At 41.3% G+C, this 25921-nt stretch overlaps 1 protein-coding gene across 7 annotated transcripts in view; it reads right to left on the bottom strand.

Moving 5' to 3' along the window:
• The window catches only part of Ten-m (teneurin transmembrane protein Ten-m), a 409761-nt gene that overhangs the window by 272886 nt on the left and 110954 nt on the right, over window positions 1–25921 (bottom strand). The window contains exon 2 of one of the 7 annotated variants that reach the window (XM_065234803.1): window positions 23123–23176. The exons of the other annotated variants lie outside the window; for them this stretch is intronic. The gene's annotated coding sequence lies outside the window, so the exon portion shown is untranslated. The remainder of the gene's footprint in view (window positions 1–23122; window positions 23177–25921) is intronic. 7 annotated transcript variants of the gene reach the window in all.

Consider the following 25921-nt stretch of genomic DNA (forward strand, 5'->3'; position numbering starts at 1 on the left):
AAGAAGCCCCATCTGCTATGTTTACGTGTCAACAATTTAAAAACAGTTTATCCTATTGCGTTTTGTAAGTTGCTTTCACTATATCGCAAATTGTATTTGAGTCTGTGCTTCGAAAAGAGTATAACCTCATACTTAAATGGAAGAAAACGTCAAAAATAATTACAGTATTGAGCATTTACAGGCCAAAAAGCAAACAAAAATTGAATTTCAGGCTGCGAATTGCATGAATCTTTGTTTAATTGCTTGCTATCGTCAATCATGCACATTTGAGCTAAAATTCAACCATGGCGAAATAGCGAAAATAAATTGAATTTTTTAATCGACTTTCTCCGATTTGTACTTAATTGTAATTGTTTGTTATGGGCAATGATTCCCATTTTTTCTGAAATTCGACCTTTTATGCATGGTCAATTATGCAAAGTTTTATGCAAATCGGAGAAAGTTGACTTATTCCGATTCGTCATTTAAAGAGGAGCTGCTCCATTTTAAATCTAAAAAAAAAGAAATCATGATGGCGTGTTCGACATTTTTCAACGAATAATAACACTAAAATATCACTTCCAATCGAGATTACGTTTGAAGCAAATTTGTATGAAAAAATAATGTCTTTAAGAAAAAATATAATACATAAAATATCATGGAATTAATAAAAAAAATGATAAATTTTGATTTTCTTTAAATATTTTAGTATTTTCGATAACAGAGCAAATACAAAAATGCTACCTCTGGTAAAAGTTTCATGCTATACACTTTAAAATTAACAATAGTAATAGAACACCATCTTTCGGTCTAATTTTCGAACTTCTGTGGAAATTTGGAAATGTTTGCCGTAAATTTACCTCGTTTTTAAAAGTCTAAAATGCAATTTTCAGCGCAAAATTTAAAGAGTTTGGAAATGTGTCCAAAAGTTTTTGCTTAAGATTATTTCTTATTTTCAAGTGCTGGAATATTTCACAGAGGATTGCATTTTTCATATGCTTTTAAAAAAAGAAGAAGATTCAAATTATTTGAAATTATTGAAAAATATCAAATACGCCATTTAGATCCTTTTTGCGAGATTCAAAATGACCGAATTAGACCGAATTAGCTCAAATGTGAATGATTGAAACAAACAAACAAAACAAACAATTATGCCAAGTTGTACATTTATGCAAAGTTTCACGCAAATCGGAGAAGGTCGCGTCAGATCAGTTTTTCATTTGGCGTGGAACTGCTACAGGGGATACTCAAAATCAGTGTCTGTTTTTCTTATTTACCCTCACACGCATTGACTATCGCTTCTATCCAGAGTAAATGAATTGGGGTTGTTTTGAAAATCTTCGCTGTAAACATTGACGAATACGCGTTTGTTGATATTCATCGACGCTTGAGTTTCCAACCTAAAATTGTCAAAATGGGAAACGAGCCTCAAAAGCAAAAAAAAAAAACCAAATTGTATCGGAGGCAGACATCGAGAAACTTGCCAAAGATTGATTGAATACGGATGAAGTTGTTGCCAAATCCCTGAAACCCAGAGGAGGCCTTTGTCAGCCCTGTCCTTCGTTTCATTCAATCTCGAAATGAAGAAAAAAGCGATGGATCCTTCGTCTTGGCCACAAGGTATCGAATTTCTGGAGTTCGTTAAAGATGAAAGGAGAACGCAGAATTTTTGAAAACCGGTGCTGCACATAGATTCTGGTCCAATGAGCAACGCCTAGAGTCAGCTGAACCAACCACCTCGCCTAACCTAGCGTCTTGTGACCCTGTCAACATTCGCACAGATTGGACCGTATATTATCAAAACCTCCGAAGCTTGAGGACAAAAACTAACGCTCTACTCCATTCGCTGCTTCCTTGGGATTTCGACATGGTGGTATTCACTGAAACCTGGCTTCATACCGACATTACGAATGCTAAACTCGCAAGCAACTACACAATCTACCGCTGTGACCGGAATTCTCGCACCAGCGCACTGCGACGTGGCGGTGGCGTCTTAATTGCCGTGAAATCCGAGCTGAAGTGTAAGGCTGTGCATCTTGTGGGCATTGAGAGCCTCGAACAAATTGCTGTTCAAGTCGATTTATTCGACCAAACAGTCAGCCCGACATTTACACCAAACACGCTGAGTCCGCACAACAGCTCCTTGGTATGGCGAACCCTCACGATACAACCATAGTTGTGGGCGATTACAATCTGCCAAATCTAGCTTGGGACTTCGATGAGAACGTCAGAGGATTTCTGCCTCTCAATGCTTCATCAGAACAGGAACTCGCTGTAGTGGAGTCCATGCTGTCTGCTGGATTGAAGCAAATCAACGATCTGGTGAACACGAATGGTAAGCTTTTTGACCTGGTTCTCGTCAGTTTGAACCACCCTCTGCAATTATGGAAGTTGATTGTCACCACAAGCCGTTGGTTCTAAAAGTTGACTCCCGTTGAGAGATCATCCGCTCCCGTATCCAGCAGCCCGCAATGAGTATAATTTTGTACAATGTGATTTCGATGTTGTTAACACGAGGATTACCACCTTGGATTGGGTACAAATACTTGCCCAAACCACCATTGATGCCGCCGTCTCCGTATTCTACGACAACATCTATAAAGTAATCCAAGATACTGTTTCGGTGAAGACAAGAAAATCTTGTTTGCAATTCCAACAACCATTCCACGCAATTGCGTAATCTGCGTAATGCTCGAAAACGTTACTTTCGTTCCCGGACCGCAGCAAACAAGCATACGGTGCAGCTAGTAGAACCAGAGTATAATAGTTTGCAGGAAGCTCGCTTTTGTGAGTACGTCGACAACCTCCAGAGTCTTTTATCAACTCTCGGAAAAGATCAACCGGTATTCCCGTGGACGTCACCTACGGTAGTAGAAGCTCCACCACCGACACTGCTTCTGCTGACCTTTTCGCTGACTTTTTCCGAAGTGTTTTCAAACCCGATCAAACTCCTCCACCAAGATACGACATTCACCTGCAGCAGCTCATCTTCAGTCAAGACGCTATTCTCAAAGCCCTTTGCTCAGTAGATTCATCGAAAGGTCCAGGCCCGGATCGTATTCCACCGTCTTTCGTCAAGAACTGTGCAGCATCGTTGACCACTCCCGTTATGTCTATTTTCAATCGATCGCTTATTGATGGCGTTTTTCCGGATGCCTGGAAGCTCGCCTCAATTACACCAATCTTCAAGTCCGGTAACATGCACAAAGTGGAAAATTAACGACCTATCTCGATCCTGAACTGCTTGGCCAAGGTTCTCGAAAGTCTTCTGCATGAAAAAGCGCTCGACAGTCTCTAACTTTATGACTTACACGAACACTCTTATAGCTAGCATCGAGAAGCGTCAGCAAGTGGACTCCGTTTACATCGACATCTCTAAGGCTTTTGACAAAGTCCCTCACGACCTAACCATTATGAAGCTAAACCGCCTTGGTCTTCCACCGTGGATCGTTTGTTGGTTGAAATCATACTTATCATCCAGGAAGGCTTTCGTTAAGGTACGTGATTCCAGATTCGAGGTATTCCATATACCATGGGGGGTTCCACAAGGGAGTCACCTAGGACCTCTCATTTTCGTTCTGTTTATCAACGACGTGTGTGATATGCTAAGTTCCTGTAAGTTGCTATATGCGGATGATCTTAAGCTGTACCGTGTGATCAAATCGATCGTGGATTGTTGCGCACTACAAGCTGATATAGAGCGATTGTCATCGTGGTGTCAGATGAATGGAATGGAAGCCAATCCTGCCAAATGCAAAATGATTACCCTTACCCGCTCTCACTCTCCGATAATTTTTGATTACTCTATGAATCAATCGCCACTGGAAAGGGTTAATGCCATTAAGGATCTTGGGCTCATCTTGGACAGCAAACTACGGTTTAACGAGCACATATTTTGCGCTGCAATACTGCACAGTTCGATGACCTGTACGCCCTGAAAGCACTGTACTGCTCTATGGTCCGCAGTGTTCTTGAATATGGAGTACAAATTTGGGCTCCATATCATGCTGTTCATGTACTGCGCATCGAAAGAATCCAGAAACAGTTTATAAAGTTTGCATTACGACGTCTGCCATGGACAAATTCAGATAGCTTACCTCCGAACGAGCATAGATGTGCGCTTATTGGACTGCAAACACTAACAAATCGCCGAGTCTTTCTCCAGGGGATGTTCATATTTGACATGATTAGTAATCATATTGACTGCAGTTGTTTGCTCGGGAACATCAATTTCCACACTCCAGCTCGCTGTATTCGCAACTATTACTTTCTGTGGACTCCCGGACATCGTACTGCTTACGGTTATAACAATCCTCTCGATAGATGTTGCAGACTGTTTAATGATGTGTGTGATGTTTTTGATTTTAATATAAGTAGACCAGTTTTTAAGAATAAGATTAAGTCACTTTAAACAGTCTGTATGGCTAAAATGTCAATGATGGTGGTTAAATAAATAAATAAATTCATTTAGCCATAAATGATTATTGTGAATATTATCGATTGCAGAGCCTAAAACCTCGACATTGTCATCAATTCTGCAAAAGGCAATAATCTTCCATCGATATGAGTGAAAAAAGCAACATAACACGTTCCACAACGGTATATTTGTGTAAAACGAAAATAATCATTTCGCATTTGATACTCAAAACCATCCCCACCAAGATGATTATGAATATTTATATGACAACAGAACAGGCAATTATGAATACGCATCTTTGAATGATCAAAAACAATTGTTGACTTCGAAACTCAGCGGTTGCTTTGATCAAGAGCGTGATACCTTGTCAAAATTCAAATTCATGCAGGTAATTGGCTTATCTTTCAAGGTTTTCTTCATTTTCAGCTTATTTGAGTGAAGAAGAAATGCTTTTTATGCCGTAGCCTCGAAAATAACCATGGTCACTGGAAATCTGAGATACTACGAGGAGGACGACTCTATCTACGATGCAGAAAAGATTGTGTTTTGCTGTGGCTAGCTGCACGCACGCTGAGTAGATAGAAGGAAGATTTATGTTGATTTTGAAGATTTCCTGCAAAAAGATGAAGCGCGATGCAAGTAGATGCGATAAATGAAAGATGATTTTTCGAAGATTGATTCGCTAGTGTGAGATATTTTGAGCATCTAGAATTGAGATTTAGATGTGTCGCCCCCTCGAGATACTCCGGGTTTCCGCAGAGCTCATCTAACTTGCTCAATTTGTATTGAGATTTTTTATAGGATGCCGGTTGAAAACTTATATTTTTAGTAAATTTATTGCAAGAAGAACCAGTTTCAAAGCGAATGATATGCCCAGAACTAAAATCTACCTATAATCAACCGAGATATGACCATTCCCCTAGGATCGGTTCTGATAGAGGGTTCTGAATGCGGTCAGATCTTTTAATCACTCAAAATATGCCGTGCGACAGGTCTTTCTTAATTCCATTTCATCAATAGGTTCTCCATAAACTTCAAATGGATCATTGACCACATTGGTTGCTTTTGAAGCCTCCAGTACGCCCCCGGGGAACTTGTAACAGAGGACAATTATTTATTTCACCAAAACATGCCGTGCGACAACTCATTCTTCATATTTTTCATCAATAGGCTTTCCATAAACTATAAATGCATTAACATTGGCCGCTCTCGAAACCACGGGTCACCCCCGAGCGAACCTATAGCAAGGGACAATTGCGTTTTTGCTACAAAATATGCCGTACGACAGCCCTTTTTTCGAGGTTTTTCATCAAAAGGCTTTCGATCCCCTGCTACAGTTTCCCACGGAGGCATCCTGGTGGTTCCAAGAGCGGCCAATGTGGTCAATGATGCATTTAAAGTCTATCAAAAGCCTATTGATGAAAAAGCATGAAGAAAGAGCTGTCTCACGGCATATTTTGAGTGATTAAAAGCTGACCACATTCAGAACCCTCCATCAAAACCGATTACAGGAGAAGAGTCATCGGTTGATTATAGGTGGATTTTAGTTCTTGGCATATCATTCACTTTGAAACTGGTTCTTCTTGCAATGTATTTACTAAAAATACAAGTTTTCAACCGGCATCCTATCTCATCCCAATCTCATCACATATTTAGCAAGTTAGAAAAGCTCTGCGGAACCCCGGAATATCTTCGGATTTCGGTGACCACGGTTATTTGCGTACCTACACCATATAATTATATTAGTTTTCCACTCGAATGCTTTTGAAATAATTAAAATCTGACTATATTTGACACTCCAAAGTTTACCTAATATTTCCCTATCCTAGTTATGTTGAGTATCTCCTGTATATTACACCAACCTGGTTGGGGTGAGTATAAGTAATGCAGGTACGACCGTTGAGGTGGAAAAACTTGGGACAAACTTTTTGTCCGGCATGTTACAGTTGTTTAGCTGTTGCTCTTCTATCTAATCTATCCGCAAAGAGGCGGTAAATTTTAAAATGTATCAAGAATAGACTAAAGCAATTGAGTTTTCTACCACTGTATCGAAGGTACGAACTCCCACCATTGATCTGGTATTTTTTCATCCGGATGCCTGATTTTGATTTATGGTCAAAATCGTGTTGACACCAATCCGTAAAACTGTCCCTTACTACAGCGAATTGAATGTTGCTAGAATATTGTCAAGTGATCTTTTAAAACAGAAGGTTGGGTGTTTCAAAGTATGCCTTAGTTTATGTGAAATTAGTCATTGGTGTCCAGTCGTATACAAAGACTGTGCAGAATTTGCCGAAAGCTTTTAAATCTTTAGGTTGTACAGCGGAAATCAATAATATAGTTAATTTTAATAATTGTACCATTTAATAACATAACCTAAAAGCACAGACAAACAGACATAACACTCACAATCACATTAATCGCAAATAATCTTTTAGTTGGGAATGTGCTTGCATTTGTCATGGTGGCGCCACTGAAGCATTGAGCAAGCCATTACATTTCGAACTTATCAGTGATGCCAGTTCTTTTTCACATCTAGTTAGTAGATGTCAGCTCTTGAAAATGATAAGTGGCCAACGCCGAGGCGGGCGACTCTATCTACGATGCAGGAAAAATTGTGTTTTGCTGTGGTTAGCTGCATGCACACTGAGTAGATAGAAAGAAGATTAATGACGATTCTGAAGATTTCCTGCAAAAAGATGATGTGCGATGGAAGTAGATGGGAGAAATGATTGAAGATTTTTCGAAGATTGATTCGCTAGTGTGAGATTTGTTGAGCATCTAGAATTGAGATTTAGATGTGTCACCCCCCTCGGTCAACGCATCCCACTGGAGACACATCCTCATCTGACGAATACAGAAAAAAAAAAGTTGTTGAATATTATATCAAAACTGTTGCACATTAGTCATTCCGTTCCTAATATTAGGTTGTACGATGTACACAGAATTCGAGAACAAATCATGTTGATGACTGTAATATTCTATCAATTTTTACCAGTTATTGATGTTCAATACTTTACCATGAATATTATTGAATGATACATATTATTTTTTTTCTTCTGTGTAAACATTGAAGCGATGAGCGGTGGTAGAAAGAGCACTAATAAGTGATGCATTTTCTTGTTTAAACACTTGTTTCCAGCAAATGAAAAAGCACACTAAACAAACAAAACAAATCCTTTAAAAAAAGTCTTAGCTTCTGAGAATTTTTCCTACGGATCCGTATTTCTGCAAAATTCAATCAATTCTATAGATCTTCGGAAAATTTCGTAGAACCGACATCACTGACATCCATCTGTTTTGTTTTTATTCAACACAGCTGACGCGTTGACAGAACGAGGGAAAAGCAACTAGTGGAAAAATTGCATGCACGAGGGATGCTCCGGTTGCAAATCATTGCTTGGGAATGTGGATGATAGATGGTGCTTGTGCGCATGCAAAATACGCTTGACGATATTTTTTGAAGAATTTTCTTCTAAGAATTATGTCTGTTTGTCTGTGCTAAAAGTGAGCCTTATGTAAATTTTCTCGTAGTTTTTGCCTTTATTTCGTTTTATGAAAGTTTGAAGTTAGTTTTCGATACAGTCCTTATGGGATATTCATTAAGAACGTCATGAACTGAAGTTTTGTCACTGCAACAAGCAGTGAAAATTGTGTCAAAATGGTAGTTAATGTTCAATGTTGCGTTACCTTTTCAAAATGTCGTAAGATTTCAATCAACTTTCAATTTCCAAACCAACATCCAAAATGATGTTCAGAAACCGTTAAAATGCTTTGCTTTCCAAAATCCCCATCTGTTTCCCAACACTCTTCTTCGATCCGTGCTTTTCAAGGGCATCTCCATCTCCGGAGTCATGACCCATGTGTTCACTCACTCACTCTCCAGTTCGGGCCCGGGCTCAAACTATAACGAAGCAAGTGTGTGTGTGTGTGTGAGCGTGCAGCAGAGTCCGTAAGTCGAAAACGGATAATTAATGAATTGGTTGATCATAAAAGGAAACACATTTTCCGTCACTATAGGGAAGGCAGCAGCGAAATTAATTAACCATGATTTATGGTGGAATGCATGTTTAATTAACGAATCTTCGGTTTGGGTGTCGGTTTTAAAGCATCACACCCAACGGCGCAGTGATGCGTGAAACGGTGAAAGAGATGAGCAATTTGGTGAGGCTTTTTGTTTCGCCATTTTCCGTCAGTGGAAAGGGAAGGCAGTGCAGTAATTGAACCGCACCTAATCGATCCAAGTGCCCTCCTCACATGCGTTGCATGGGAACCGATTTGACGGATTACTGCGTTCGCACGCTCTCACTCTCGCTACTGTTTGGGCGTGAATTCGGTAAAAAGCGACGACAACGACGACGACAATGGTCAGTGCGAAACAAATGCCTCCCGGCCGAGCGAAATTGATTTTGTTTTGTTTATTTTCATGCATAATTTTCAATTAATTTCACACCAATCATGGCATGCTGGGCTCGTCTAAATTAAGATTTTCGCCACCTGGTACGTGGAGGACGATGACGGGGTGTGCCGCCTACTTTGATCGGGAATTGTTTGGTTTGTTTGGGTGAGTTTGTTTCCCAGCACAAAGTTGTCACGAATCGTTGGCAAATGACGGAACGCACGCAGTGAGAGAGCAAAACTGTTCGAAGCATGGTAATCTTACCTTGTGTGTCGAGTAAAACACTGTAATTTACATAATTATCCGAATGGCGGCGGCAAAAGCATACAGAAGAAGAAAGGAACGAAACAACAGATGAAAACAAATAATAATTGAAATATAGCAATCAAACAATTGGAAAACAACAAAAGGTTGAGGATGATCGAGTGCACAAAAACGGTGAAGAACGGAACGCGAAGAGAACACGAAGCGTAGCAGGCTGGGAATGAGAGGAACTAATTATAATGCAAAAGACAAAAACATCGGCAATTTTCGGACCGAATGATGATTGAGAAGCGCTGAACGGAGCTGGAGGATGAATCGGGAGAAAATTTCATTTCATGCTTGGGTGCAGAGGTGCGCGATTTTGTCGTGCCTGGGTGCCTAGACCTTGGCTCAGCTGGAGAGTTGGACCTGTGGTGGGGTTCCTGTGAACTCTAGAGCGACCTAAATGCCAGGTCTATTGTATCATTATTCAAATTAATAACTATGATTTTGCCTGGCACGGTTGTGTGTTCTCCACACACTGTGGGATTCAAGATTTTCGCTGGTCTTGACATTGTCAGCATTTGGTGGTAGTCACATTTGAAGAACGCTTCATCGTTTCCGTGACACGTCACACATGCCTTCGCCCAGAGGTCGTTATCGCAGGGGTGTGACATAAAAACAAAACAGGCACGCACACTCTGCGTTAAACCAGTAGGCCGTGCGTAATAATAGAGCATAGGACTAGCGTAAGTCACGCCACCATCTGTATACATAAAGCGTAAGAATTTGGTGCAGCATTTCCGGTACCGGCAACAGCAGCAAGCGGCGACGAATGTTTTGACAGTTGTTCTTCCCGGCGCGGTTGAATTCCTACCCCTCACTCGCCCTACAACCAGGGAATGTAAATATAATATTTAAATTTCCGAAGCTCAATTCAAAGCTTCTCTCATCCATTGTGCATTCCGATCGTTCTTATCCCAGGCCAATCAGCCTTAACAAACGGTTTGCTTAAAGCGAAAAAAAAAGCATAATATAATATCGTCTCTTTGGGGTAAACAAATATATTTATCTATCCTACCCCCTGTCGGGGTCTCTTCCTGCTAGCGCGCTATCTGAGTGAGTTTGCTTGATTCTTGGCTGTAAGTCCTCGTTAGCGTAGTTTTCCTGCTTGGAAGTCGTCGTCGTCGTCTTTGGAGACGATACTGCGACAACGAACGGTTCCATGTTTGCATACACAACTCAGGAGACGGCGAGAGCAGTGGGTCTTGAGACCGAGAAAAAGTCTCTTTGCCAGAAGCTGCTTTCCTTTTTCGCTTGTCGTGATGTCGTCGTTGTCGTTGGCTGCAGGAAAGGTGCATATATGGAAAAATGGAGAAATCGTTGGAATATTTTTCATCTTTTATTGTAGTGAATTTCCTGGCGTTCCCGGCACTGGCAAGATTCAGATGAATCGTGCTCGATTGCAGGAGAATTGTCATGGCTTTTGCATAACTCTAGGTGCTTGACTTTGCGGATCTACGTCGACTTCGTCGCTAGGCGGCAAGGGTAGAGAGAGAGAGAGCGGAGAGTCTTTAATTGAATTATTTTATCTTGCTTTATCCATCAGCATTCAAACGGCTGCCAACGGCAGAGGAGATCCCATTCACGGGAAACAGACAACCATATGTACGAGAGTATGTTATGCACTCCATATATGTTGGCACCGAAAGTCGTGTGAGAGGGCTCATCTTTTATCGAGATCTCTGTGAGGCGCAATCAACAGAGTAAATAGGACCAGACTCCCCAAACAAAAGTATCTCATCAGCAGAAAAGCCTCCCTCGTTAACCCCATTCCGAAGGATGCGGAGCAATATTTGACAAATGTTTACATTAAATCCAAACCACTTACGGCGGGCTCCCCTTCTCCAGAATAGTGTGGCCCTCGCATATGATTCCATTATCTCGCAATAATCAATTCTCTCAATCAAATAAATTGTCTCTGAAGCTGTGTGACTGACTGTGCCGCACGACACCGAAGCGAGTGAGTGAGTGGCACAAATGAAAATCCCTCGCCATCAGTTCCTAGCATCAAAGCAACCAGCGTCGGGGGGAAGATTAATGGCTCCCATTTTGTCTTGATGAGTGGCGAGCCGAGTGGAATTCTTACGCCTACTACGACCCGGACAGAGGCTTTTCCAGAGCGAAAGCGCTAATGGGATACATTGTCGGTTTAACAAATCCATTTAGACGTTTACCAAGGCGAGGTGACGAGAGGTGAGTGATGTTTTCGAGAAGAAAGGAATTACGACCATGCCATCGCGTACGCTTTTCCATCTCAATTTCTCCAGCAGCCGATAGTGAGTCATTGTTGGATCCAACATACGAACAAACGCCAGTTCATTAGAGTTGATCAAAACTTTTCCCCTCAAAGTTACAAAGCCGGAGCCAAAACTTACCGCCAACGCTCGTATCGCACACAAAAAACCCAGGAACTTTCCAGCCAGCAAGCATATTTCATAAATCCTATTATATTGTAATTTCCAGTCAAAGCATCTACCATAAATCAATATAAATCAGTTGAGCCCGGGGACCAGTCAGCCAACCCGAATCGCTTGAAGAAAAGGGGAAAATCGGCAAAGAGCTGAAATTACACACACACACCCAGACCTACCCCTGCTGGTTCCCCAAAGAATAGATAGACGAGGCCACATTTTTCCACGAGTGCAAATCGAATCGAAAGTGATCCGTCTCCTCCTCGCCTTGCGCGCGAATATAGGTACCTATATGGGAACTGCGATGATGGCGATATCCGAGAAAGACCGAGTGTGTGGAAAAAAGGGAACATCGCTGAAACCAAATATCTGACATTTGCCATTAAGGAGGAGTTTGAAATGTCATTCAATTCTAATAAATCATAATCCACGGTCCTCTTGGTTGGATATTTCCTCGAATATAAAAATATCTCCTCGTGCAGCGCGGGAAGTAGAATTGAGGACGTGCTCGTGTCGAGTGTGGAGTCTTGGCGTACTCGATCTGAAGAAGAATTATTCCCTCGAAGAGTAGCGCGATTGATATCATCATGATGAACAGGCTGGTTTGCTTCTCCTGGCTGGCTGGCAGCAGGGCTGCTCCAAATGACAAAATCCATATTCAATACCCTCCCGTTACCGTTCCTTCCACAACAGCAACCGACCGACCAACCGACGTTGCTTGTTTGGTTGCCTCATCAATTCCACGCAAGCGAATCTTGGTTCATATCGGCACAGGAATCGTCTTTGTTGTTCCTTCTTGTTGTGTGCGGCTCCCCGGTGAATTCCTCCGGTAACCGTAGAGACAAAATCTCCTCTCGCTCTAATTGCCTATTATTTTGATTTCATTTGTTACTTTTATCTCTAAAGTTGATTCGCTTTCTTCGTTCATCGACGACATGTTTGCCATGCATCGATGGTAGGCTTTGGTTGACTGACTGACTGACTGACTGGGCTTACTGCATCATCGTAAATAAATAGATGGGAAAAGAAAAGTTCACCAATCATCATGATGAGAGGGAAGCTACTTTGCATGGAGATTGCTTCCTGGGTTGAGGAATGTTTTGGAAGTGGCTCTGTAGATCGGTCTCAGACCCATTAAAATTTTTAGTACTTTATTCTGAAAAAAAAAAATCTCAATGCACTGACGAAGTCCGCAAGTAGTAGACGAAAAACGCGTATCTGTCAAAAGATAAGCAATTATAACGGAATTGAAAGGAAATAATCAACACACTCAAAAGCTCTTCATGCAAGGCTACGTTTTTTGGCTTGATTCTTAAAAATTAAGACCGTCGAACAAGATTTGAATCAATACAGATTCTGTCCACTTCCTGAGAATATGTGGAACATGTCCGGGTGTGCCCAATCTGGTTCTTGTGGCTCTCAATATGATGGATTTTGAATTAAAAACGTGTTAAAACTAATGGTTCGAAGTCCACTCGTCGCAACGACTCGCGAGGCAACTCTGTTGTAGTACATTCTGTGTAGATTAATTTCAGCACTATTCATGCCGTAGTTAGTACGGACCAGTTGAAAAACAGTGATGAATTCAACCGCTGATGTTGACGTAAATGTTCAAAACATCCAACAGCGAAACGGTTGGAAACACGAAGAAATCTTTCCGGATCACCAACCTGCCAAACTGTCACTCATCCCGGCGAAAGAGCCGCCATGGAAAGCTAACTTCGTGTGTGTCCCCTTGTATGGAAATCGACCCATTTATCATTCACGCGCGCTGAACTCCTGCGTAATACACACACTCATACATCCGATCATTAATTATTATTGTTTTCAACGGGATCGATTCCCTAATTTGGACACTGCCGAACCACGAAGGGCGGAAGGGAAGGGTAAACTAAGGGGGATCCCCATTAAAGGCTTAAACTGGCATAAATCTAATCGGGTTCCCCCTCTGGATCGACCCGTCGTCGCCGACTACTACGATGGAGTGAGAAAAGCGGCTGCTGAGCGAAGAGATCGATGATCGTGTTTCTAAATGCCCTCCGCTGCGCTGGAACGGTTTTTATTTTTGGAGCGGATCCAAAAGTCGTGATATTCTTGTCGTCTCTCCAGCACTGAACGTTAGAAACATGATGTAATTTCGTGTTGTTTATGCTTTTTTCCTCCAATTTTATGGCGATGGAAAAACGTTCAATTTGAATTTCGCTGGCCTAATGAAAACGAGTTGGCGGTTAATCGATCGTCACGTTTGCCAAGAGAGAGAAAAATTCCGGGTAATTGTTGGACAGCGTTTAACCTCCTGTCAGATCGTGGAAATGGGATCAACAGCCATCTGACCGACCAGCCGGAGGTAATAACCATTTATTTGCAATTGAGAGATCGCTGTCAAAGAGACAGGGTGTCTTTAGCCATTGTTGCTTATCGCGATCGCGTGTGCTTCAACAGCGTCGTCCCTCGATCAAACAAAACAAAACATAAACTTTTCCTTTGTTACGCAGCTCTTCGGCGCGTAATGATAGACATGATATCTCACTTTTGTGACTTCCCCTACCATCGTCTATTGAAATTTTAGCTTCACAATGGAGCTGAGAAACCGAGCGCGCCTACAGCAGGGCTCTAATTGGACCTTTCTAAAGACGTCACACAGGGTCTCTCGGTCGGTGGCAGATAATTGCAGAGTAATTTCACGCGGAAATGAGACACGGGAAAGTCTTCGGCGTCACGGGACGGGACTGTCGAAATTTCCGTCAACAAACGACGCGTCAAGGGTCTTTGTTTGGTTGGCGGTGGATCGTAGAAGAAAACTGTCAATTTCAGCTCGAAAACTTTCACCATTTGAAGAGTGCAAGTCGTTTTTTTCCCTGTTAGTTAATAAACCGATATGAAAATGTCGTAAATCTGGCAGTGGGATTTCCGTGTCATCAGGACCACATTTTGAACGACAAAAGTTTTTCCTACGGTGGTGACCAGAATCTGTTTCTGTGCTTCTGAGGATCCGGCCAGCAGCCAAACCACTACCGACCTGTTAAATAGTGGCCACCTCTCAAGGCTAGGAAACTTTTCCCGGTCAGAGCCTGCTGAAGTGTTAAAGTCAAAATTTATAGTCTCGTTCTCCGGCCTGCTGCGCTGTGTATGCCAGGGGTGGAAAACTTGCCTCCTCGCGTGCAGTGCGATCTATTTTGACAGGTGAGGTTTTTCCTAGGCTAAACTTTTTCCGACTACGCTGAGATTAAGTTGGGGGGCACAAAGTGGTGAGATTATTTATGGTCCGATGTCAAAGTTTAATGGTACGAGATGCAGCAGAGCAACCGATGGAAATGAAGCGAAGAAAAATGTGTCGCATCTTTTCCCAAGCAGAGCGCGGGAGCATTCGACGTGTGCAATCAAAGCATGCGTTGCTTGTTTTGCGTTGTTTACAATGGCAATCTGTCAAAGTTCAACTTCGAAAGGGGCCTATCGGAGTCGGAGGATCTATGCATCTGATCTGGGATTGCAGAAGGGAGTTTTTTTTTATATATCGGGGCACAGGATGCACCGTCAAGCGCCTGAAGAGAGCGCTTCCTGTTTTCTCTGTGGGGCTTATCTTCGACAGGGAATCATTAATTGTTTATTTTATGGCTGCATGTTACTAATTGTAAATGCGTTTTTGCCTGCTTACTTTTTCCTCAGCCGGGTTCTGAACGGAAAAAGTCGTGCTCATACAAAAACAATGGTTTTATTTTTATGTGCCTTCATGTTTCATTCCACTCTATGGGTGCTGTCTTTCGTCAACTGTTTGGTGCGTACAAATGCACTTTGAGAAGTTTTATGAACTCCACATCTCCTCCGCTGAGTGATGTACAAGCCATGTTCGTTCAGGGCCCTTTCCACATTCTCTGTTCGGTTCTGTTCTGTCTGCTGCCGTTGCGGACCGTTTTTCGGCAACCATCCGTCGTCTAGTCGAGTCGGTGCGTGTGTGGGTTCTGCATGTCAACCTTTCTTCCTTCCTGCCTTCCTTCCATGGTTCCGAGAAAAGCCCCGAAAGCAAATAAATTTAACAAATTGACCGAGGAAGAAATCATCGTTTCCGTATGCCATTAGTTAGCATAAACATATTTATTTTTAATTTCAGGCAGCTTGTGCTCTTATCTGCAGTCAGTAGGCCTCCGTCGGATTTTGGGTTGCCCTGGGCGACTGTGATTGCGAGCGAAGCAAGCGGACCCGCATGAGCGGCTAATTTCTCCAGTTCGAGTTGAAACCAACGAGCAATGAGGGTCCCCTCCATCAACCGTCTCGTGTCGCAGTGTGCCATGAAGCGCGCACACACTAAACTGAACTGGGAGCGTAATTGCATATAATTTCGAACCGCTCTTTAATTTCCTATCATGGTGTTTTTTTTTCGGTGTTGGAAGAACTCGCGCCATCTTAATTTTTGGCGCGGCACGGTGTACTTTTCGTTGTTTTCAGGTAATTAAACTTGAATTACGCCCGTCGCCGTTGCTGTTCGACTGCTGCTCACTACGCGCGCAGTTCAGCTTCACGGATTTGTTGCTTCTTGTGCTGCTTTCCCGACCAAACCTCGCTCCAAAGGCGAACGAATTTAAGGTGCGCTTGGCTTCTATATGATCGACCATGGGAACGCCACAGAACGCGGGGTGTATCATAAATTTCCCCAGTTTGGACATCTTCTAATTTTCGCGCTGCGTTGCGATGGGTTGGGACCTCCGTGTCTCTCCCTAGTTAGCACCGTTGGTTGCTATGTTCAACGAAGCGGAAATGATCGCTTTGCAAGCAGCAGGCAGGGGGCACGGAAATTTTGGCCACCACCGGCACTCCTGCGGGACTACAGAGTGTGATTAATTAGTCGATATTGTTAAAACAAACTGAAGCGCGCGCGCAGGCACAAACGAGCTACGGTTTGGGAACAATTCGGGACGGAGGGCTTTTGGAGGAATCGTGCGTAAGTGCGGAGACACGGAAGCTCGCAGACGAATTTACGGCTTCTTCATTATGATTGGATCGCGCGAGAGGTAGCTCGTTTCCCTCCACTGATGTTGATCGGTCGTTCATTAGGCGAGGTTAATTAACATCGATGTTGTGGGCAAAGAATTACGAATGGGACCCAACGGTGTTGATTTGACAGTGAAGTTTGCTGAGTATTATGGAGGTATTTGCAGATTCAAGAAATTTTCGTTTTTCCTCGGCTTTTTTCGTCTACACTATAGAGCAGTTCCACACTAAACGACGAATCGATCTGATGCGACTTTCTCCAATTTACATGAAACTTTGCATGATTGTTTGTTATGGTCAATCATACACATTTTTGCTAAAATTTGGCCATTTTGAATCACGCAAAAAACTTCAAATGAGCGTATTCGAGATTTTTGAACAAATTATAATTTCAGGCCAAACAGATTTTTTTTGTTTTACTCGACCTTTTCAGATTTGCCTGAAACTTTGCATATTTGTTTTTTTTATAGGCTGCGATAAATCATAATTTTTCAAAAATTCGCAAATCTCAGCTCGGAGCTCGGAGTGTTTGGTACGGTATGTCCACTAGACTGATGCAAAATTTGACTTTTTCGCTCCACAATGCTTAAATGGTTTCAAATCGGGTCCTGATTAGCCTCCCAAAGTAACAACTCATTTGGTTAGAAACAGAATTCGCACAAGCCATTTGAAGTTTACATGTAAATTACTATGGGAAATCTCATTTTTTTTGTTCATTGTCTTCTAGTCTTTTTCCATATTGAGCTGCGGAACATTTCGATGGCCATTCTGATAGAACATTTTCTCAGCTGCAACTTTGCTCAAGATCGTTTCTATGTAAAACGAGACAGGAAAAAGTTATTAATTATTTAAGAGATTGGTAAACTTATGACATGCTCAAGCAGCTGCTCAGTAGGCAACACTGTATTTTTCAGTGTGACATAGTAGCCGTGATTTTTGTATCCTATTCAACGCCCCAGAAACACCAATGTTGCCTGCTGAGCAGTTGATTGAGCATGATCATAAGACATCAGCGCATTGAACCATTGATAACTTTCGATTCTTGCATTTAATCAAAAAGTGGTCTTCAGCAAGTTGTAGCTGGGAAAATTTCCTACATATGAAAGCTTTTGAAGCAAACCGATATGGTGAATTATTAGATAGACATGAACAAAAATCTACATACAAACTTTAAATGGTTTTTGCCATCTCAGTTTCCCACCAAATGGGTTCAAATTTTGAGAGGTTACTCAGGATCCGATTTCGAATCGTTTAAGTATTGTGGAGCGAAAATTTCAAATTTTGCTTCACTCTATGTCCACGCACCCTTCTAACCTAATCATTTTCCAGGATGCTTTCTCTCGTACTGGCTGAATTTGTGTTCGATTAGATTAGATTAGATTCAGTTTGCTGTGGATCTCGAAGGAACTCTGAAGAACACCTCAGTGGAAGTTCTGTGCTGCTTTAATTTAAGTGTTAAGAAGGACCAACATTTTAAGGAGATTCAAACATAATTTAAAACGATTCCAGAAGATGATTTTAATGAAATATTAAGCAAGATTCATAAGACAACTTCAAAGGAATTTCGAGAAAAATACCCAAGGAACCGTATTCTAAGGAAAACTGGACAAAACGGAGGTAAATTTAAAATAAATTCCATACAATGTTTCAACAAAGTTCAGAGAATTATAAGAGTTTATGAGGAAAATTGCATTGAATTTCTGAGGAGAGATTTGACTAGAATTCAATGAAAAGACGTTCTTAGGATAGTTTCAATGGCTTCTAAAAAAATCCAAGGAATTTCTTATGAAAGTTTCAAGGAAATTCAATTAAGGCACTTGACGTCAACGTTGGAATTTATACTAAAAATCAGTTAAATATATCGCTGATTTTTTTAACCGTACCAATCCAAAAGAGCACCCATAAAAAATGCTACGAAATTCATTTAAAGAAACATCTTAAGAAAATTATAAAAGACGCTTCTTTTGGTAGCTCATTCTAGACGCTTGCCCGTTACTCCGTTCCACTGACTAAAAAAACACGGGCAGGACAGTAAATCTGAGTAGCTACACTCACTCTTCCCAATAATCGATCCAGCCTGTGGCTTCAATTCACTTAAATGTTAATAAATCAATTAAACAAAGGATATTATGCGGAGAGCTCCAAGAGAATGCCGATAATGCTTCCAAGGGATTGATTGATTTATATTTATTAAGGAGGCTGGCTCGCCTCCACGCTTCTAAGGGAGTTGTATTCTGAGAATTGCTAAAAAAACATTACCTAATTTCAAGTTATTGTTCCAGTTTGGGTTTTATTAGGGTTCTGTAGATCATGATTTAGACTTGTAGCATGCTTTACAACCTCGATAAAACTTGCAATGTTCAGAATTGGTTGGAAATGCTATTGCTTTAGTGTGATAATTTATTAGCTAGGGAATGGTCTAAGAAGAGGGTAGATACATAGTTCCGTTAGAATACGGCAGTGTGAAAATTGAATAGAAGTTTCATCACCCCACGCTGCCGAAAGCATTTACAGTCGATGGTGTGTTATAATGCAATTCTTCTTTCCCCAACTATTGTGCACAGAAAAAAAATCTGAATTTTGACTGTCGCGCAAAATCTCCCTTCGTTTAATTTTAAGCTATACTTGACATAAACAGTGAAATCGTTTACAAGCTTGCATACAATATTTAGTTGAAGATGCTACGGCAGTGTGAAGATTGCATATAGATATTAGAATAGCGAGCTAGGACAACTTTTAAGGAAGGTACAAATCGGTTTTTTTCCCCGTCGAAAGGTACAGTAGCAGCACCTACCCCACCCGTGTCCCCTAAAGATCGTCAAGTCGACGATGACAGGAGCACATATCGTGGTAGGGGTAAACAATAGTTGCAATTTCCAAACCTACGACTGGATGCCTTCCTTCAAATAACAACTGTAGTGCGGTAAAAAATCGGTAGAACTGTTTCAAACACACAGTTGGTACTTGAGCGGTCGGTTTTCATCTCTTTTTGCCAGTGGTGGCGGGGGGGGGGGGCACCCCTCACCATCCCTCTCCAAAGGGGGAGTTTGGTAAAGAGAGATGAAAAAAAAAAAACGATTTGCACCTTGCTTAAAAGTTGTCCTAGCTCGCTATCTACTTTCTATATGCAATTTTCACACTGCCGTACTCTACGGAACTATCAACTCATGGCCAATTTAGTCGTTGGGCTTTAGGTAGTGATGAAACGTCGCTAGAACTATTCCACAGCCGCAGACAGTATTTGAGCAAAGTCAAGCGCACATATTTTGCCTGTAAATTTGAAAACAACCGTCAAATCTCCGCGTACATCGTACGGGTTAGGTAAAGAGTGTGCGTTCGACTTGCACTTTCGCATTAATCGCCCTTCGCTCATTTTCAAGTTCTATTCAATGTTCATACTGCCGTACTCTAACGGAACTATCTACCTACCCTATTTTAAGACCATTCTCTAGCCAATAAATTATCACACTAAAGCTTCATGTTAGATAGCATTTCCAACCAACTCTGAAAATCGTAAACATCGCGTATGAAGTAACATAAAAACACTTTCAGTGCTTGCATTGTTACTTGGGAAGGGCGTTCCCATGAGAATTCTGAAGGAATATCATGGCGTTTTGGAAGAGTTCTAAATAAATTGTCACGGAATTTTACAGGAAATTCACAGAATATATCCAAATATTTTTTTATTATAATTCCACGGGGATTCTAAAGAGAGTTTCAAGGGAATCGATTTCTCAGGAGAGTTCTAAGTAAATTCAATGGAGTCTTTCAAAGGAAATCCACATATGAAATTCCAAGAAGAATCTCAAGGGAACTTTGAGAATAACATCCAGGAAATCCTGAGAAGGATTTCCATGATCGTCTGAGCTGAATTCCAAGAGAACTTTAGGATAAAATTTTGAGAAAGCTGAGGTTTAATTCCAGAGGATATTTCAGATAAATCCTGAGGAGGATTCCCAGGAGGGCACTTAAAAAAATCTCAGGAGATTTCAAAGGGCATTCTGAACATAATTTACTTTGGAATTCTGAGTAACATGCCAGGGGGATTCTGAAAAGTTCTAAAGGCATTCCAGGGGATTTTAATTCACAGGAGATTTCAAAGGGATTTCAAATGAAAGTTTCAAGGGAATTTAAAATAGAACTATGTTAAATTAAATTCCGACGAAAAACTCATGGACATTGTTTGAAAAATTTCAAGGAAATCCTGAAGAGAATTCTTATAAAGCTCGGAGATGATTTCCAAGAGAGTTTTGGGAGAGAGAACTTTAGGAGAATTTCCTAGAAAGTTCTGGTAAGATTTTCAAGAGAATTCAGAGATAAAAAAATCCAATAATGAAGAATCTTATAAACACAAAACAAGAGAATTCTGAGGGATATTACTATGCGATTTAAAGCACAATTATGGAGAAGTTGATATGAAAATTCTCACGAGAATTATTGCGAATACGTAGATAATTATGGAATAAATTTCTAGATATTTATGGAAGTGTTTTCTTCAAATAATTCCAAAACTTTAGAAGAAAAGTTCAAGCGAATACCAAAAATAATCAAAAGATTTTTGAGAGGAAACCTGAAAGTGACCGTGTAGATATTCTAGGATATTTATAAGGAAATCCTCGAGAAATGCCCAACGATATCCTGTAAAGCGCTAAAAATCTATTATCTAATTCGATCAGACATTCAAATTTATTTAAGATCCCAGCCACAAAATACAAGATCCAGGATTTTAGTTCATTTTATTCTATCTATTCTGTGCCTATTACGATTTTGTCTAAACAACAAATAGACTTTAATTCTTACCACCGTGCACGACACTGTGCAACTTGACCGAAGCTAATGAAAATGTTAAGAATGTGCATCCCTCAAAGTGCTTAGTGCCAACTTGAGACACTTTAAACTATTTTATTTGAAATTCAGTTCCAAAATTAAGCCCAACTGTCACAGCAAACTCAGTGAAGTTGTTTACACCGGGGAACCGCGGTTTCATCATCCGGCTCAACTCAGTGTTTACATTCATATGCACTCCACTCGTCAACAAGTATCAACTTCCACTCGGGAAAGTCGAAAATCGAATATCTTTCAAGAAACTAAACAAACAGAAAGCGCCAATTGGGTCACAGAGAACGACATCGTCCCTTGAGGGAGTGCAAGAGCGAGATCGACTCATCCGAACGACGACGAGTTGGGCAAGATCACGTTAATTACGTGCGCGCATGCTTTGCTGCCGCCGATGCCGATTGCGTTGTCGCAGCAACTCATCTCGTCATAGCCATCCTCGATCGACAGGCGACCGGCCGTGCGTCGTCGATCGATTCGACGCATGGTGACAGGTTGTGTGAGTTTTATAATTTCGCTTGAAATGAGGTATTTTACGATCGGATTGCCGCTAATAAATCGTACTGCATTGCCTTCTTCCTCGGGTTTCTGTTTTCTGCGCATTGCTTCTATGATTGGAATTGCGGCTATTGATACTGGCCAGCCAGGCAAGAGATGGGATGCCATTTTCGCGAATTGATCGCGAATGGACAGTTGAATGCGCGATAGACATAAATGGTGATTAGTGAAACTGGCCTCTCCCGTGTGCTATGTGAATTGACCTGTATTATTTAATAGCCGCCTTCTGGCTGTGGGCTGGGGTGAGCTTGCTTACCGCAGTCGATAACACGGGTTGCCATGCCTCCCCACGTGCATTCGAAGATTTATGCCTGTACCGATTAGTGGTCGTGAGAATTATTTCCCTGTTCACGCCGGTCCTCGGTCGGACGGTTGGCCGCTCGGCCGCCCAATAAGGCAGCGAACGTGTGTAGTCTTTGGCTTCCTAATAGCTCCAGCTTCTTTCAACTGTGTGGCACGGTGGGTGTGTGCCCCATGTCTCACGAGAAAACGTCAAATCTAAAAACCGTCTCAAGAAATCTAATACACAAGCCCACCGTACTCCAGTGATGTAACTGAGTCTTACCAAAGCATGTGGGCCGCGATTTCGGTTCACACCTTTGTACCTACTCTCTCTTGGTAGTTTTTGAACGCTCCGACTGCGTGACCACCGCGCTAAACGATGGGGCATTCCCTTCACAGAGCCTACTTGGACTTGGCTCACGAATCGAGAATCTATTATGGTTATGACGGGACCGAAAGGCCCAAATTAAATGTTTATAAGCGGGCGGAGTTCTCTTACTCAGCATAAATCTAGGAAAGAAAAGCCAAAGGAAGAAAGAAACCAACAACGAAACAAAACGTGCTAAATCACGAAAAATAAGCATTTAGATACACATATTATTAGCTACAAGAAACGAAAGAGGCTCCACACGCTATGGGTGCTTATAAATAGGCAACTATGGCTGTTTGGATATACACACCTTCTGATTTTCTATAAAACTGATAATTCATTATCTTTAATTTAGCGAGAATTTTGGCAGCGTGTCGGTGTTAGTGAGTGCGTGCACGAATTGTGTTTATTTAAATTTTGAGCTCGTTACTTTTGTGGTGTTTTTCGATTCTCTTTTTTATTTTCTGAATCGCAAAGCCTGTTTCTTCTCCTAGCTAAATTCGTGTGAAAGAAGCGTAAGCATCTCAGGTCATTTTTTTTAGTTCCAATGTTGAGAGGTTAGGTCGTGGTTTACTCACAGACACACACCCGTCCGATTAGTAGGCCTCGGCGGATCGTGCCCCTTCGCTTACCTGCAATGAGAAGGGAGGAAAAAAATTCTATGTTATTACACTCCATCAATGTAATTAAATGGCTCATGGGAAAACGGAAATATGTTCAATCGAACGAAAGAAAAAAAATCGATTGTCAGCTGATCCAGCCGAGGCTCATGGAACCGAGGGTTTTACGACCTCAGTGGTAACATGAATCTTCAATTAGAACGGCAGCCTAATGGCCGCACTCATATCGTTCTGACAGAAGGCGTACACACTTAACAACTAGTAGGGACCATAAACATCGCACAACCTACACCCACTACCCAGTCAGCCGAGGTCACAGCAAGCCACGTCCGATGAAACCGCATTTCTTCCACGAAGTTTAATGGTTTAATAAAATCGGACTTAATTACCATTAATTTTACGACCCAAAAGGTTCTCGCGAGATGGGCCATCAATCAGAGAGCTATGATCGCCGTCGTCCATCAATATCTTAAAGTAAACACACATCAGCAGCCTGAAATCTCGTTCGGTCGCTGTGATATAAATTTTATTGGACCTTAATATCGGGGGCTGTCTTCGAATCAATTAGCGTTCTCCACCGCGCACGGTCGTCAACGTCGACCCGGGCAGCAGCAGTCCGACATCAAATCCATTATCAAATCATATTTATGTGTTTTTATTGCACTACATTTATACACACAGACACGAAATCAATTCGATTTTTGTGTGGTTTATGATGGGCAGCCCGGGCTGCTGCTGTTGAGCGAGTCCTATTTGGTGGCCATTCCGTAATTTTTTTTTAACGTTAGAACAATCGTGCAGTGGAGGGCGGACGGAGGTGGATGGCAGCAACAAATGCGGTTACTATGGTAACGGTGGTTGGGTGAAGTGGCGTTTTATGACGTTGATAATTGCTTTGCTCCCACCCTGGCTTAGATGACGGGTTTGGGTGAAGTGGCTAGGTTTTTGTAGGATTGCAATCCGGAAGATAGGAAAAGTTGGACGTTAATTTGTCATAATTTTCTGATTGCTAGGTTAAAAAAATACCTCAAATATTTATCACACGTTCTGTAACCTCGGATAATCTAATATTTAAATGGGAGCTTGGTCATTTTATCTAGAATCAGACTTATGGCTTGGTCATTTTCTCGACTTTTCTAGGCATAGAGTGTCATTGTGCTTGCCATTTTGGTGTATGGTATGGTGTATTTTGGTGCGTTTATTTGCATAGGATAATGGCTTTTGCGGACTTTCCCTTTGACTACTCTGATTTTATATTTTATCGATTAGTTTTGTCCCCAAAATTCATTAGATTTACCCATGGGACAACATTTAACGATGTCGGTAGTAGATTTGATGAACTTAATAAAAATCAAGTTCTGATTCAAGAGACTTTAGTGGGCAGGTATATTGAGCTTTGGTAGGATGCTAAAGAACCTAAAAATTGTGTTAAATTTTCAATGGGTTAGTGCTAAGAAAATGCTAGATGCTCTTAAGCATTGACCCTGAAAAATTCTGGAAATGATTATGAGAGACTCCACAAGATAGCGCCGGTGAAGTTCTGGGTGAGTTTGATTTCTGGGGTAGGTCGGAGGAAAATTATGTTCAGCTCACTAGATAGGTTTGGGAGCAGGATGGCACGAGTTCTCTTCGTCGAGTATTTGATAAGATGTAACAGGTGAGAGATGAAAAGAAGAGTGGATTGCACGATGTAACAATGGAATTTAATGATTATCTTAGAATGAATCAGTCAAAAAGACATCTAGGGTAAATCGAATGGATTGAAGGGACAAATACCAAGGACAAATGTAAATTCAAAGAAGAACAAGAAAACTAGGCACTAAGAAAATCTAAGAGAAGTTCGAAGACAGGAAAGAGGGCAGGTACAGTGCGACTAGGGAACTTCGTGAATTGATCTTATTTGCTTCTATTCAATAAAACTTTCAATGCGTATTGAGGTCCCCAAAATTTTTTAACGAATTTGAGGGATGATTTTAATTTTTGTATGGGAAAATGTATGGGAAACGGAATGATCCTATTCATTTGATTACCAAATTTCCACACATTTCTCAAATTTCACCAACTTTCAGACTTAGTTTGAGAATACTATACAAAACAACTTTATCGAAGAATGCAAATCGATTCGTTATTTGTACAAAAGGTTACTATTCTTTTACTTTAGACCAAGTGTTCCACACGTACCTACAAGCTCATATATACGCCTGTAGGTACGCGTGGATCAATAGGTCAACATTAATATAATAATTACTTTTTTCTCAGAAGTCTAATCGATTTCCTTGGAGGAGAACCAGCCTCAGGATGAAAGCCTCCTAAATAAAGACAAATCAATCAATCAATCGATTTCCAGTCTTCGACAAAGTTGTTTTGGATAGTATTTAGTGTGTACAATTTGAAATTTTGGCGCTCGTTTCGTTTCTTATGCTTTAAAATGTCCCTGCAAATCTTGATCCTAACGAAATTCGTTCAAATTTGACACCAATATTGGGTATCTCAATACACATCGGAAGAGCAGTGAGGAACAGGGGGTTGTGATCCATGCACATATCAATGGGTAAATCTAAGATTAATTACGGCGCCGGCCACGTCCTTGCAATCAGGTGGTAGTGGGCAAAGTATATTAGATAAACCTTTGTTAATTTGAGCACCATGTTAAGCTCTACGTCTCCACAAAGGTCACAAGATGGGAAATCTGTTGGTAGGTGTGGTTTTTTGTATGTGAATTCACCTTGATATGTGATGTCTTTATTTTTATATTCT

Source organism: Ochlerotatus camptorhynchus, unplaced genomic scaffold (genome assembly GCF_037179485.1).
Source record: "Ochlerotatus camptorhynchus isolate MF236.1 unplaced genomic scaffold, CSIRO-AGI_Acam_v1.1 ptg000443l, whole genome shotgun sequence".
NCBI lineage: Eukaryota > Metazoa > Arthropoda > Insecta > Diptera > Culicidae > Ochlerotatus > Ochlerotatus camptorhynchus.